General features: G+C 43.6%; 1 long non-coding RNA gene across 1 annotated transcript; it reads left to right on the forward strand.

The window, feature by feature from the left end:
* Positions 1–4,102: 4,102 nt before the first annotated feature.
* Positions 4,103–4,772, forward strand: LOC132532978 (uncharacterized). Its single transcript, XR_009544875.1, has 2 exons — positions 4,103–4,189; positions 4,309–4,772. It is a non-coding gene; the product is annotated as an uncharacterized LOC132532978 (long non-coding RNA).
* Positions 4,773–10,597: the final 5,825 nt, after the last annotated feature.

Raw genomic sequence — 10,597 nt, forward strand, 5'->3', positions numbered from 1 at the left:
TCTTTTGAGGGGCTCCCAAAGGACCAGACTCCAGAACTGCCCTTAGGTCACACAGGGAGTTAGTGTGGGGGGTGTGGGTGGGGGAAGGGGGGAAGCCTGTCATCTTTTATCCTAGACCAACATGGGTTCCATATATTTTTAGGAGCAAGGCCTTACACAGGTGTGAGGACACCACTCTGGGCCTCCTTTTCCTCCTGTTAGAGAGACAGAGAAGGACTGAGCACAGCAGCAGGGCTTACTCCAGCTTTGTATCACCTTTGACTTGCACCCTGCTCTCTCTCTCTCTCTCTCTCTCACACACACACACACACACATACACACACACACACACATGGCAAGGCAGGCCTTCTACCTGGTGAGTTATCTCTCTGGCCCATGATACATTTTATTCATACTAAAATTATATATATATATATATACATATATATATATATATATATATATGCAGAGCCCAAGTCTTCACATCTTCTTAAGTCACATTCTCCGCTGATAGGACACCTGACAGAAAAATAAGTAACTGTGGGGTTAAGCACCACAGACATTAGGACCCACTGACAGAGCTCTGTTATCTGAGTGATGTGACAGGGACAGACAGAGGAGACAGAAACACCTGGAGAGTTGGGACAAAGGTGTGTCAGAGGACAGAATGGGGAGCTCTGAGCTTGGACAGCACAGGAATAAATATGGCATAGGGAGCAGGCATCTCCTGACGCTGCCTGTCATTGCGCCTAAAGCTGGACTCCTGTTCTTACAACTGCTACTTAAGACTCACCTGCAGAGCTGAGGAGATACAATAGGCAAGAAGGAAAAACTGAATGATTTAATTAATAACAGTAGGATTTTACTTATCATCTGCAAGTTCAGCAACATTAGACTCACCTAGATGACAATGTGATGGCTTCAATTTTCTCCAGTCCATTTCATTCATTCATTCATTCATTCATTCATTCAGCATCTCAAATGTGACAGGCATTTTCCACGACACTGGACTTAGAGTAGGGGCATACACACACACACACACACACACACACACACACACATACACACACACACAGGAACAAAAACCAGATTTTGCCCTATTCTTGGCACCTTTTAATTTCCTCAGCAGAACTAAGTACCCAAGGCAGATACACACACCTACATTTTGACAGAACTGCCCTTCACTCCACGGATGGGCCCTGACGCTGGGAAGGACATACTCTCTGGCTATGTAGCAGAAAAATAAATGGGCTGTGCCCCACACGAGTTCTCCTCTCCTCTGGGAGGCTTTTTAACACATGGACAAGGGCAGTTGGGACTACATGGAATACGGGGGACAGAAAAAAAAGAATGCAAACTAGACAAATAAATGAAAATTTTAATTGGCTTACTCTCATCTCCCTGCTGTGATGGTATCACTGAGCTGGCAGGTTGCCACTTGCTGTTGCTTAGCAACTGCAGTGCAGTGCGGTGAGGCAGGCATGTCAGCCAGGTTTTCCATCTTGTGGGTTGAGTCTCCTGGCGTCTAGGTCTGAAGTCTGGCTGTACCCCAAGCTAGACAGGGGTCAGGGATGACTCAAGCAATTCCATAAATAAGCCCCAGACCCACCACTCAAAACCACCTCCTGGACAGCTTCTTGATAAAACTTCAGGACTTATTCAATGGCCCAGTGCTCTGTGACTCTGCTGAAAAGACCCCTGGGACCCCACATTTGGATCTTCTGAGCTCCTCAGGTCTGTCAGCAGAGCAGGTGCTGAAGTGAAGAACTCTGCAATTCTCCTTCCTTCCTGGAGGTGCCACATACTGGGGGCACCTCACTCTGAACCTGTCTTTCATATTCTTGCTCTTGGAGCTCACCAGGCAAGGGCTCTGCAGGCAGACAGAGCTGGGTGGATTGGCTGTCTCACACAGGCCTTGAGACTTTAGACTTGTCATTCAGCTCTGCTATGCCTCTGTTTCCGCGTCTCTAAAGGGAAGCTGGCAATGCTTCCATCCCAGGGTGTGTGAAGCATCCCCTGAGCCAACACCTGTAAGCTGTTCAGTGTGAGGCCTGGATTGTGGTTAGTGCCATGCAGGTTTAGAAATTGCTCTGTAGGCTTCTATGAGGCATGCTGAGGCAGGCATGGGGTCCTGGGTCTTGAATGAAAGTCAGACATTGCTGATTCTTCTTGGTCCTCCAGTAATGAAACCAAGACTCAAAGGATCAGAGCAATGAGGGGATTCAGCTGTCACTAAAACCATTAACCTCAATGGACACCAAAAAATGCCAGGCCTCCAGGGCTGAAGTGAGAGTGAGTGGTCAGGACAGAGCTTGGTGGATAAAACTTTTTGGAAAACAGCCTGTTCATTCCAAAAAGGTATCACAGGCTTCAGGGCTGGATCATGTCTTGTAGATGTTCTTTGTGGCTGATAGGATAACTTGAATCTTGAGAAGAAAATTCATCCTCTTCCCTGTGGTACTCAATATTTTTGTTGCTCAAGCTATTGCTGCTACTCTAATTTTCTCTGTGTGTGTGACTGTAATTCTCTTTCCCTCTCCCTTTCCTTCTCCCTGTCTCCAGGATTATTGCTGGGGCTCAGTGCCAGCACCATGAATCTACCATTCTTGGTGGCTATTCTTTCCTTTTTAAAATTTTAATAGATAGGACAGATAGAAATTGAGCAGTGAAGGGGCCAGGTGGTGGTGCACCTGGTTAAGCACCGACACTATAGTGTGCAAAGACCTGGGTTCAAGCACACTGGTCCTCACCTGCAGGGGGAAAACTTCACAGGTGGTGAAGCAGTGTTGTATGTGTCTCTCTGTCTCTCTTCCTCTCTGTCACCCCATTCTGATTTCTGGCTATCAATAAATAAATAAAAATAATAAAAAATTTTAAAAGAAAGAAATTGAGAGGGGAGGGCCAATAGAAAGGGGGAGAAAAAGACACCTGCAGACTTACTTCACCACTTATTTGGCATCACCTCTGCAGATGGGGAAGAAGGGGATTGAACCCTGGTCCTTGCACTTAGTACTATGTGCTCTTAACCAAGTGTGCCACCCACCCCTCCTCTTTTTCTCCCCCGCAGCACAGGGATCTTTCTGTTAGTTCTCAAACACATGAGGAAGGCTATTGCCTCAGGGTCTTTTCATAGGCATGGCATTCCCCTTAATTTTTCTTTTTCTTTTTTTTTTCATCACGGTTATCAATGGGGCTCAATGCCTGCACAATGAATCCACTGCTCCTAGCGCCTATTCCGTCCCTCTTCCTTTTTAATTAGATAGAACAGAGAGAAATTAAGAGGGGGAGAGGGAGATAGAGAGAGAGAGATAGAGACACCTGCAGACTTTCTTCACCACTCATGAAGCTTCCTCCCTGCAGGTAGGGAGTTGGGGCTTGAGCTCAGGTCCTTGTGCATGCTAACATGTGTACTCAACCAGGTACGCCACTACCCAGCCCCCCTCAGGTCAGTTTTACGAAGACAGTAATACACTAATTAGGAATTTTCTTGACTCTCCTGTTTCATAACACAACCCCATCTGCCACCACTTGACAAACAGTCCATGTGCTTGTTGCTGCTGTCTATGTCACTACCCTGTAAGTTCCACAAGGGGACTAATGCATAGTCTTTGGCTCAGTGCTGTTTTTTAACACCTAGAACTGTAGCTGCTACACAAAGGATGATGATCATGGTTAGTAATTTAATGATATCTTTGTCTCATTGTAAATAAGATGTGCTCTGCCCTGCCCTTCTTTCCTACTTTCATTGTCCTAACTCTAACTCATGCCACTTAAGGATGAGTTTGCAGAGGCCAAGCTCTCTCCCCTGCCCCTTCAATCCCACACTCTGTAGCCATCTTCCCCTCCAGATTGAGCTGCTTGAGGGTAGGAGCTACCTGTGATTTCTCATAAACCCCCCAAAACAGCACAGTCTCCAGTGTAGTGAAGGCTCACATAAATGCTGTTAGAGGCTGCCTTTAGGTGCTGACTGCTCGTTCCTGCCTCCTGTGAGTGAACTAGTTCAATCCTCACAGCAATGCCATAGGCAGGAATTATTATCTCATCTGCATTACAGATGAGCAAAGTGAGGCTCAGAAAAGCTTGACAATGCACTGAAAGTCACACCTCTAGGACTCTGGAGATGCAGCATCTGAACTGGACAGTCTGACCCTCAAGTCTAGACAATTAAGTGCCTGTCAGCCAACAGTGGAGGTTTGAGGGCTGAGAAATGGTGAGGTGGTGGGGAAGAACAGATTATTTATTAAATGCAGGCATTATTTGAAGCCCTTACATGGGCTACCACATTTAATCCCATCTAGTCTGACACAGTCACCATTATTTTTTGCACAGGACAGAGGAGGAAACTGAGGGACTGAAGGCAGAGCAGCAGGAGTCTGACTCTAAAGGTCATGGTAGGCGAGGGAAGATGCCCCTTCTGTGCAAAGTCATGCTGTCCTTCACCAGCTTTTCCTGCCAGGCAAGCCCTGGCACCCCCACACCTTCCCTCTAAAAGTGTTTCATTGCTCCTTGCTCAATGAGCCCGGCTCTCCAGGGCACTGAGCCCTGAGGCCCTCAGAGAGTGCTTTCATGCTCCAAAGAGGTCTTCAACACAAAGCCAGTTGTGTGGGAGAGAGTGCCACAGGCTTTCCCAGGGCTGGGACTTCCAAAACGGGAAGCCTTTGTCCCCAACAAAGTCAGCTTCAGGAGAACATTTGGAAAGACTGGTGGAGAGGTCCTGAGGTGTTTTCAGAATATTATGAATGTCTTCTCTGACAAAAGAAAAGAAAAGAAAAATAAAGCAGCATTATCAGATACCTTTGCCAATTCTCTTCTTTTCAGTAGTTACCAAAGCAGAGAGAGTGAGTTTCAGAGGCGTCGCTGGTTATGATTGCCCCAGTGCTTAAAATAATGATCAGATCATTTTCCCACAGCCATTTCTTCCAATGAGCCCAAATAGGATTATTGAGAAATTGCAAGGTCTTACAGGAAATGTCTCTTCTGACCTTGGGCATTGTTAGTCAGGCTGACTCAGAAAAAATAAGATTCCATTTCATTGTTAAAGATGACAGTTATGCGGCCTCTTCTCCAAACAGGATGACCCCAAGGTGGCAGGGATGGACCAGTCTGAATGGACAGTAATTGATCACCTGTGCACCCAGACACAACTGCCCATTGTCCACAGACGGGGAGACGCTGTGTGTGCGGGGCTGTGGGCAGGTCTTGTGATTTTTCACAGTAAAGCAATGGTAGCTGCTCTCAAGCAATACTGGCCTCACCAAGATGCATAGGAAGGGACTGGGTGATGGCTCACTGGGTGGAACACAGGCTTTACCAAGTTGAGGACCTGGGTTTGAGGACCCAGGCACCATATGGGAGCATCATACATAAGGGATGTTTCATAGCGGTGGAGGGGTATTGCAGTATCTCTCCCTCTCTCTGCCTCTCATCCCCGATTTGAAAGGGGGAAAGTCTGATGGGAGTGGTGGGATTATGTAGACACAAAATTCCAGTGAAGTTCTGGCAGCCAAAATAAATAAATAAATAAATAAATAAATAAATAAATAAATGAAAGAAAGAAAAAGTCATGATAAAGATTATAATAGAGAAAAATTGGTTGTCTTTTTAAAAACTTTTATTTTTTAGGGGGCTGGGTGGTAGCACAGTGGGCTAAACATACATGGCTCCAAGCAAAAGGACCCACACAAGGGTCCTGGTTTGAGCCCCCAGCTCCCCACCTGCACAGGGATCACTTTACAAGCAGTGAAGCAAGTATGCAGGTGTCTTTCTTTCCCCTTCTCTGTCTTACCCAGCTCTATCGATTTCTCTCTGTCCTATCCAACAACAGTAACAGTAACAACAATAACAACAAAAACAAAATGGGGAAAATGGCCTCCAGGAGCAGTGGATTCATAGTGCAGGCACAGAGCCCCAGTGACAACCCTAGAGGCAAACACACACACACACACACACACACACACACACACACACACACACACACACACACACACACACACACCTTTCATTTTAAAATATCAGTTTTAAAATAGACGAGAAGAGGCCCCGTGGCCGAGGCAGCAGCTGGTTGAGTACACACATAAGGACCCAGGCTCAAGTCTCTGTTCCCCACCAGCAGGAGGAAACTTTACAAGCAGCAAAGCATTGCTGCAGGTGTCTCTCTCCCTCTTTTTCTTCACCTCCCCTCTTAGTTACTCTCTGTCCTAGCAAAGAATAAGAAAGAAAAAAGAAAAAAGAAGAAAAATAGATGAGAGTAATGAAGACCACATGAGAAAAGAAGTAAGAGGGAATGTTTTCATGGTGACATTAAATATAAGCTAAGGCTGCAGTAATTACAGGGACAAACAAGCACATAAAGAAATAGGCAAAGAAATCAGTGGATCAAGATACATTAAGTCCAAAACAAACAGCACAATTTTCACCTGTTCTCTTTCTCTTTCCTTACACACACACACACACACACACACACACACACACACACACACACACACACACACACACACTACAGCATTGCAAATCAGAGGTGGTAGGAAGACATCAATCTGTACAACACATGAAAACAAAAAGGTACTTGGTATTTCACACAGAAACTTAAAAGAGGGAATTGATTACAAATGCTTAGGGGAAAAAAAAATAAAGGAGAACAAAAGGGACTATGCCATGTTGCCTAGAGATGAACACTACCTCTTCTAGGAATGGAGAATTAAACCAGATAAGCCAATATTAGAAAGAAACTAACATTCCTGTTGAGGTTGTTTCCAAACAGAGAAAGTACCTTTACACTTTTACATCTGGTAATCCCATGTGGCAGCCTCCATCCATTACCAGAAGCTAACACTGACTCTGGGAAAGAGTTTTCAGGCTGCAGTAGTATAGAGTAGATTATACATAGAACAGTCATGCAGCTGAGTCAACAGACAACTAAGAAAGCTTCCTTTCTAATGATTTTTTTAATGCCTATCAACTGAGCAAAAACAAACTTTTCACTTCATGATGTAGAGTAAAACAACTTCCAGATCTTTTTGATCAGGTGTGAATGTAAATCAAGTTTTTTGGTTTTTTTTTTTTTTTTATTGCCAGGGTTTCAAGACTCTGAGTCAACTTTTACAGAGAGTAACAGAGGGAGAGAAAGAAAGATGCCACAGCACCAAAGTTCCCCCAGTGCTGTGGGGACGGGGTCAAGCCTGAGTTGGGCATGTGGCAAAGCTATCTTACAGGTCCTATAAGATGTTCTAATAATCAAATTAACCAGGATTATAAATATCATAATTTTCATTTGTTAGCATGAATGTAGTTAAAAAAAACTCATTCTGTTGGTGGGAATTTAATTTGGTTAATCACTTTTCAAAAAGCATTTGGCAACATAGATCATGAGCCTTCAAAATGCCTGCCTTAGGGAAATGACTAGAAATATGGAGAAAGTTTTACGGGTGAAGTCATGGTCATCTTAACACTTTTATAATAGTGGAAAAATTGCAAGCAGTATATAAACAAGCAAATTATGATAGATATAATGAATCATTACACAGCATTTAGTCATGATTACAAAGAGATTGCCATTATCATGGGGGAAATGCTTATGTTCTATTATTTAGTCAGAAAAGCAAACACAACTTTCTGCTCAATATGACTGCATCTGTTTTACAAAAGCAAGCATATTGGGAGGAAACAACAAAAATATCAACAGCAGTTGTATCTGAGCATTAAGATTACAGATACTAGTTTGTCTTTGTTTTTTTCTCTACATTTTCAATTTCCTAAAATGAGCAGTTATTACTTTTTCTGATAGGCTGAGTAGGGTGGGCAAATTTAATAAAAAGCAAAAGTCCAGTTTGACTCATGTTTTCTTCCTGCTCGGTCCTATTACACTTCACCTCAGCTTCCAGCTTGGCCTTACTCCAGGAACGTTCTCTTGTGGCAAGGAGATGGGACGTAAGGTCATTTCCAATTACCATCCGTCATTTCTACCTTGACTTATGCAGCTATAGAGAGAAGCGAACTAACCGTGATTGAGTGTTAGCTCAGGCACCATGCCATTGCCACTATTATCCTGAGAGGTGGAAATACTAACCCCACTTTAATGTCGAGGAAACTAAGACTCAGCAGGCTCGAGGGATGTGCCTAGGAGCATCCAGCAGGCAACGGCAGAGAGAGGAGCATCTACGCCTGAGATACTTCCTTCAACTGCCTTCCATCTCACAGCACGAACACATGCTGTTCCAGTGTGTTTATATAGCCCTGACAGCCTGCCTCAGCAATCAGTATGTCTGGGCTCAGGTACTACTCCATTTCCCAGCAGTGGAACTTCAAATAAAATTTATTTAATTTTTCTGTGCCTTAGTTTTCTATTCAGTAAGATGGGGACAGGGACAGCAAGGTCTTATTTGTGAAGTTGATGGTCTGTAATGTTAGCCACTGTCGTCTTCTCTAGTGGCATCTGAGTGAGATCCTACATTGCCACTCACCCAGTAAGATATTATCTGGTCCAAGCCATAATTTCACAAATGGGGATACTGAGGACCAAACTGGTGCAGTGAGAAAGTCAGATTCTCCAGTGGTAAGTGATTGAGGCAAATGACAAAACAAGACCATGACGCCTTGAAGAAGTGTGTGTCTTTTCTTATCTAGCTTCCTGGAACCCTTCCTTTCTTCTTCCATCCTCCCTCTCACCTCCATTTTTCTGCATCACACATGAGAGACAAATATATATAGAGAGAGAGGGAGAAAGACAGAGGGGGGAAAGAGAAAGAGTTCTGCACTGTTCCCCTAGTGCCTTGGCACTCCCATGGGCTTCATGCATGGTAGCACAATGCTCTACCAGTTGAGCTATCTCTTCACTCTTAGAAAACCAGTCTCAGGTCTGTGTGTCTCATATGCAGGAAAGTAAGTCAGACAGGTGAGTGTTCTTTCTCTGATTTCTCTTGTAAAGCCTACAGTGTCTGCTTTTATTCACCAGTACCTCATAAGAGAATCAGCTCTGTCTAGTTCTTCACCAAAAGGACCTGAGCCACTAAGTTGCTTCCAGAGCTTAGGTGACCCTGTGGTGACAGAATGGATAAAGTGACAGAGTAGGACATAGGGGGTGTCACCTTCTTCCCATTCCATCTCCTGCTGCCTATAGTCTTATAGTTAAAATACCTGTTCTACATAGGCATGGCATTCACCTCTAACACCTTAAGAAATCTGACAGCAACCAGAGCTATCAAGAATTGTTGGTGTCACAATAAATTGGTCCAACCTCTCTGGAAACAAAGCTGGATGATCTTTCCTAAAGCTAAATCTACAGCTACCTTATGACTCAGCAATTCTATTCCTAGGTATATTTTCAAGGCAAAGGAGTTTTTTTGAGAGACACAGGTACATTTTTTCATGACAGTTGTGCTAAAGACAGGCAAAGCTAAACTAATCAAATATTTATCAACAGAAAAATGGATAAATAATTTCTGATAATAGTCACTCAATGAAATTTTATCTAGCAATAAAAATGAATTACTACTACATGCAATGGTGTAGATAAAACTCACAAAGGTAATGCTGAGAAAAAAATGAGATAGAAACGAAGGAAAACATGGTGATACCACTTGTATGAAACTCAAGAACAGGAAAAACAGATCCAAAAACAGTGTTTATCACTGTGGTGGGTTCCACTAAGAATCAAAAATGAAACTTCAGGGCTGACAGAAGTGTTCTTTATCTTGATCCTGAATTATGGTTGTATGGATCTGAACCTACGCAAGGATTTCATTACGCTTTATACCTAAGAAGCATGCCCTTTGTTGTGTATATCACAATATTAAATATATATATCTTGTCAGCTAAATCAGCAAAGATTAATTCATTAGAATCTTGGAGAAAATCCTAAGGCAAAGGCCCATAATATGAGTTACCTTTTAAGTCAACCTGTAGACACTGCATACCTAGTAGACTTTTTTTTTTTTTTAATCAAAGACCCAATCCCCAGGCTGGGATGGAGACTTCTGTCTGAGCTGCCACTGTCAATACTCATTATACTGCTGTCACAGTGTGTGTCCACCTGCCCCACCTGAGTGCATGCCCACAGAAGAGCATGCAGGGACTATCCTCCACTTTCCTCCTCCTGGTGCCCAGGAGAGTGCTGGGCTTAGCATGAACAGACAGAATGAACACTTAAAGGGGTACTTACCCCCTTATATATAAAAAAAATGAATGCACATAGCACAAGCAAATATGGCCTATGATAGCGCTATCTAGAAAATTGCTATAGTACTATGTACTATTGAAACAGTCTTCAGCAGAATGATGTAGCCCAGTAGGGTAGGGGAGAGTAGTATAATGGTTGGTTACATAGCATAATGGTTAAGCAGAAAGACTTTATGTCTAAGTTACTAAAGGTTCCAGGTTCAAACACCAGTTCCATCAGAAACCAGACGTGAGCATAGCCTGGGAGGAAGGGAGACAGTGAAAGACAGAGAGAGAGAGAGAGAGAGAGAGAGAGAGAGAGAGAGAACAATGTTTATAAAAAATGTCTTTCATGCCTGAGACATCAAAGGTTCCAGGTTCAATCTGCAGCGCCACCAAAACTGGAGCATAGAAGTGGTCTAGCCCAAGTAGATTGGAGGCTTCCAATAGCACAGCTATATACAAG

The sequence above is a fragment of the Erinaceus europaeus genome, chromosome 15 (genome assembly GCF_950295315.1).
Source record: "Erinaceus europaeus chromosome 15, mEriEur2.1, whole genome shotgun sequence".
Classification (NCBI taxonomy): Eukaryota; Metazoa; Chordata; class Mammalia; order Eulipotyphla; family Erinaceidae; genus Erinaceus; species Erinaceus europaeus.